We start from the raw sequence: 6,000 nt of genomic DNA on the forward strand, positions 1-6,000 counted from the left end.
GTGTGTCTGCTTCTCCCCACTGCTTTCCCCACCCGCTGCATCACCTGGCTTGGGAGGAGGATGAGAAGCCCCTGGAGATGCAGAAGGAGCAGGTGTGTGGCTTGGGGGAAAATGGATGTTGGGGCTGGGCAATGTGTAATTAATTGCCTGGCTGGAGGAGAAAAGCATTAATTAATTGGAATGTGTGGGGATGGGGAGAAGCTGTCAGCTCCCTGCACTGTCTTGCAGCACTTTATAAAGATCTGGGTCACTGGATCTCAGCAGGGTCTCTTCAGCAAGTGCTCCTGCAGCTGAACTAGAGCCATCTTAATTCTGCATGTGGGAGAGTTAGTCCTGCTGGATTAGACACCCCTGCCCCCACTCAGCCACCAGCAAAGGAGTGGTTTAAACATTAAGAAAATACGAAGAAGAAAAATGCAATATCTGTTTCACCTCATAATCAAAGGGATGAAGTGCTGGCTCCATGATTTTTGAGCTTAAGAGGTTGGTAGTTCCCCAAAAATGCCAGATGGTGTCAGGACTCTTAGCAGCAAGCTGCTTTCAAAATGCTCCCACTGCCCATCACCACTGTAGGAGACATAATCTTGGAAGCTATTAGCTGCCTACAACAACAGTAAGTTTATTGATACTACAACTTATAAGTAACCTTATGTATTCTTATGAGCCAATAAATAGTGCTCTTTCTCTTCTACTGCCTACAAAAGCTTGCAGGCCTACAGTTTAAACTTGAGTATTAAAACTCCCATATCCCCCCTACCTCTCTTAGCTCTGTGCCTCTTCCCATTACTGCTCCTTCCCTCCTGGTGGTGCCTGCCTATAGCTTTGCACCACATCCCTTTCTTCACCCCAGATCCCAAACTTTCCACCTTCATCCAGCTACTGATCTTGTAGACAGGTTCTCTCCCCCTGCTGCATTCCCTTCAGCTGTCACATCTGTGCTTCCCAGCCTCTGCCTACTCATTCCTCCTGAATCCCTCATCCTTCAGCCTTTGTCTCCTCTTTACACCCTCACAGTCTCTGAGTCCTCAATTCCCCCCCATGCTCCCACTCCCCCAGGTCTTTCTTCCCTATGCTCTTTTCCTTTCTCTCAGCATCCCCCTAAGCCCTTGCAGAGGTAGTAGCAGCTACACAACAATGGATGGTTAGTGAGGATGAGAGAGGGGTATGGATGAACGGGAGTGGTGACTGTTGAAAACCTCTACAGAAAGAAGCCTACAGCTGATCTAAATCCATACTCTGCTTCCTCCCCCATCAACAGAGCCAAGAAAAAGACAAAAACAGCCCAACCTTCTCTAGGATGACAGCATAAAGTGGAGAATACTGGTAGGTATACTTCACAGCCTTCTGGAAATCATACGTTGACTGCAAAAAATAGTAGATAAACTATTCTTATTGTAATTATTTTACTTTATTGTGTTTTAGATATTTGTAAAGGGCTTCTGGGATGGAAGATGCTTGCTTCAGTTGCTGCTGTTTTCTCAAGGCTTTGTGGGGGAGGTCTGTTTTGGGAAGGGAATGATGTAAAATTGAAAGGTACTACGTAGAAAACAAAAAAAGAAGAAACAAGTATGTTGAGTCACACTAGCATACATTTAGAAAGCAAGGACTTCTGGGTAAGAAAGCACTAACCTTGATTCTACAGTTTACTGGTGGTGTCTACATGAGACACTGTTACTGCACAGTCATTTAGTACTTGTCTGAACTACATGTATTAATTTTACTTACACTCTAGTTCACACTCCTACTTCATTCTTGCAGGGACCTGGAATGTAATCACTGATGGTATTTCTGAGAACCCAAAACATTACCTTTGTGTCTTTTTTTCCCTGTCAAACATTAAAAATTACATAAAGAGCCTTATTCACCCAAGTACTCTAATTAGAGTCAATGGAAAACCTCCAGTTCAAGACAGTATCTGTGGCTGTATCTACATGAGACGCTGACTGCACAGTCGTTACTGTGCAGTCGTTTACTACTTGTATAAACAAGTACTAAATGATTGTGCGGTAACTGGAGTGACTGCAGTCACACTGAGGAATGGCAGTTTTGTGACACTAACTGTGCTCATGACTACTGTGCAGTAGCGTCGCATCACACTTCCTTGCCACATGGTGAGAGTAGGCTTAAAGTCTAACCTGAATATGGGCCATGTCTACATGAAATGCCAAGTGCACAGTAGCCCGTGACTATTGGACAGTAGCATTGTGTGGCAGGAAGCGTGATGTGACGCTTCTGCACAGTAGTCACGAGCTACTTACTGCACAGTCAGCACCACGAAACAGCCATTTGTTGGAACAACTATTCAGTAACTCCAGTTACTGAGAAGTCATTTATTACTTCCTTATACAAGTATTAAATAACTGCTCAGTAATGACTGTGCAGCCAGCATCTTGTGTCTATGAGGCCACAGATACTTTCTTGAATTGGAGGTCTTTCATTGACTCTGATTAGAGGACTTGGGTGAATAAGGCTCTTCATGTAATTTTTAATGTTTGACAGGGAAAAAGCAAAAGCAAAACATTACCTTTGTGTTTCTTTCTCAGAAATATCTTCAGTGATTACATTCCAGGTCCCTGTAAGAATGAAGTAGGAGTGTAAGCTAGGGCTTAAGTAAAATTTAAGTCAGGAAACAAAAATAGATTAAAAAAATTATGAGATCCACCTAGATAGGTTCCTTTTCAAGTAAAACTGTGCCAAACAACATTAAGAAACACCTGGGCACTTGTATAAGACAGCACAGACACCAACACTGCCTCTCATTTGGCTTACCAAAATTATTGAATCTGGAGGACTTTGTCTTCAGATTAGAATAAAAAAACAAAAAACTATCACTAATGCTCCAATGCCAAGAAATTCCTCCCTCCATTTTTTGTGGAGCGCTCAGAAACAGTGTTTCACATTCCCTCTACTAGCACATGATTCTTGGAGTTATGATTACCTCAGTGATGACACTTCATCACAGATGCTTTGGGGATAAAGTGTCGCAGGCTGAAACTGTTTTTACCATCTTACTTTGAGCTCCCTTTTAATGCAGGGTGTGGGGACAAGAAAACCAATGTTTAGCTAGTCAGTGGAAAAAAAAAAACCAAATAGCAGAAGGAAAAAAAAAAACTGTTTTGGGGTTGTTTGGTTTTTTTTTAACCATTCCATATAATGAAGAATTAAAAAAACAAGAATGAATCAGGAAGATAAAAAAAAAAACTTCAAAAAGGCACTATCCTGAAGTTACGACTTTGCCTCAGTTCTTGTTTGCAGGTCAGTTAGTGTTAACTTTACCACAGTCATAAAAATTAAAAATAGAAAAGTCCTCTGAAGTCACCCAATCTATTCCCCAGAGGCAAGTGCAAGATTATTCCCTACAGCATATTTTTCCAGTGCTTTGTCCAGTTAATGTGAAGGCTACCAAGGGATGAAGCTTCGACCAATTCCCTTGAGCAATTATTCCACAACCTAATATATCTCACTGTCAGGGAGATTTTCCTGCTATTCAGCTTAAATTTTCCTTTTCTTAATTTCATCCCATTACTTGCAGTTATCGTCCTAATTCATCAAAGTACTTTAGCACAAGCTTAACTTCAGGAATGTGCCTAAGCCCCACTGAAATGGTGCACTCCCTTATTTTGATGAGCACTGATGGACTGAAGTATGTGTTTAAAATCAAGCCTGTATTTAAGTGCTGTGCTGAACTAGGGCCTCCACTTGAATATTTTTAAATATTCCTCCATTTGAATATTGTTTAAACAGTTTCCCTTCCCTTATATAATTATTGCTTAGGCAAACTAGGCATTTAAATCATTAAAGATGTTTTATTTTACCTTGGATATTAATCCTTTCCAAACCACTGCTAATTTTCTGGGCTCCTTTCTGAATTCCCTCTAGCTTGTTGAATGACTTACTGGCATGGATGCTGAAGTTCCCCCAAAAGCCTGCTGTACTGCAGGCATGTTTTCCCAAAGAGGAACTGTGCTTTGCTGATAAATGATGTGACGTACCTACATATGCAGCCCATTGACCCATTTTGCTGCCCATTACATTTTTAAGCATATCCATAATTTGACAAATAGTCAAAGTTTTCTAAGGTACAGTAGAATCCTAATGTTTTCACCTACATTGATACTTGAACCATGGGCCTTTAAATTAAAAATAGGTTGTTTTATTGAACAAACTAGTCAACCTATTATTCCAAGTTCCTTTGCAGCATTTAGAATATTGTTCCTCAGATGTTTTATGTGAATCTTGTTTAGCCATTTCCTGCCCATATCTTGAGTTTTGTAGGAATTTTTTTGTATTAGTTTTTTTTCCTGCAGATGCAGCACCTATCTTTTCCATATATCCTTAACATTTCTTCAAGACCATGAATAAAGATACTATGCAAGATACAGTAATACTGAGTATCCCACTAGAAGCTCTCATTAGGTATGAACACTTTCAAATGGAGGGAAAAAAATTCTCCTCCAACCAGATCCCTATCGATATGACAATTTTCATATCCAAGCCAATTTGAATTATTTGTAAAAGTCAGATCTCATTTCATAAGAGGATGTATCACTTGCTTTGCTAAAATCCAGGTATAGTAAGTCTGTCAGGATATATTTATCTGCTAATTTTGCAGTTCTGTCAAACTAAAACAATCAAGGTTGTCTGGCACTGTTTGCTCTCTGTCTGCCTGCCTGACTTCTCTAGGCACCTGCTGCTTATTGCTCATGCTTCCATTATCCCCGAGAATAGGTGCAGATCTTTAATAATTGTTCCATTATTTTACTATGGATTTAAATTAGATGTAGGGGATTGTAACTGCCTGGGTAATGCTTCTTTTATTTTCTGACATTCTCTGGTACCTCCCAAGGCTAGTCCAGTGAAAATGATTTCTGAAAGATCATAAGTTTAGTAATTTAATTTTCTGAATTCTGTAGGATGACACCTGAACTATCAGAGCCAGATTGGTATATATTTTTGGTTTTAAGTATGACTTCATATGTTTTTTAATTAATAGCTGTTTCACAGTTTTCGTAATTGTTCAGTTCTATTTTTTCTATATTTATTTTTGTAAAATATATTTTATATTATATAGTATAACAACCATATACTTCCAGATCCAGGCCAGCTGAGTTTAGGTCTAGTGTCTCATCTCCTCTCTACACCCATGTATACAAGAGTCTGAGCTCAATTTCACTGAAGTTAATTGACCCTGGTGTTGTTTGAAGTGAGGGATAGTGAGAGCCCAGTCTTCCTGCCACAGTATTTCTGTGCTTATGGCATTTTACCTGTTCTTCAGAGCATAATGCAACTTAGGCAGTAGTGCCAGGGGAAACATATCAGATACTAACACCAAGCTAACCTGCAGTTTTAAATTATACTGAGAGCTAGACCAAGCAAGCTACCATTTAGAACCCTTGATATTGGTGCCCAGACTATCTTTCTACTGAGCCGCTACGAAGGTGACTCAAGCTCCGGAGGATGGTTGGGTATTGGAACAGGCTACCTAGAACAATTGTGGAAACTCCATCCTTGGAAATTTTCAAAAGTAAGTTGGAGAGACATTGGCTGGGATGCTTTAATCAGAGACGATCTTTCCTTGAGCAGCAGGCTGGACTAGATGATCTCATTAAGTCTCTCTCAGCTCTACTTTCCTATGATCCTATAAACAGTTAAATGGTTGGATGTAAATTAGAAATGGAAGAAAGTGAGGGATTGGTTGAATTGCTACTGATCTCACAATGGACCCTTTTAAGAATTACCTGCATTATTGACCCAAGTCTGTCTGTAATCTACATAATTATAGCAATTAGATACAGCAAAATAATTTACCTTAATTACAATCTAATTTCTTCAAATGTCACCTATCCACTAGATTCCAATTATTTTTAACCATAAGGAAATGTGAAGTGTCTTTGTTATTCCATTATTAAAATCATTTGGGGCAGAGATAAAGATTGACTTGGATACATAGGCAGAGGGAGGGAAATGATTTGGGGAGGTCTGGGCATGCATGCGCACCGC

Source organism: Crocodylus siamensis, chromosome 2 (assembly GCF_052110815.1).
Source record: "Crocodylus siamensis isolate JL-2025a chromosome 2, ASM5211081v1, whole genome shotgun sequence".
NCBI classification, from domain to species: domain Eukaryota; kingdom Metazoa; phylum Chordata; order Crocodylia; family Crocodylidae; genus Crocodylus; species Crocodylus siamensis.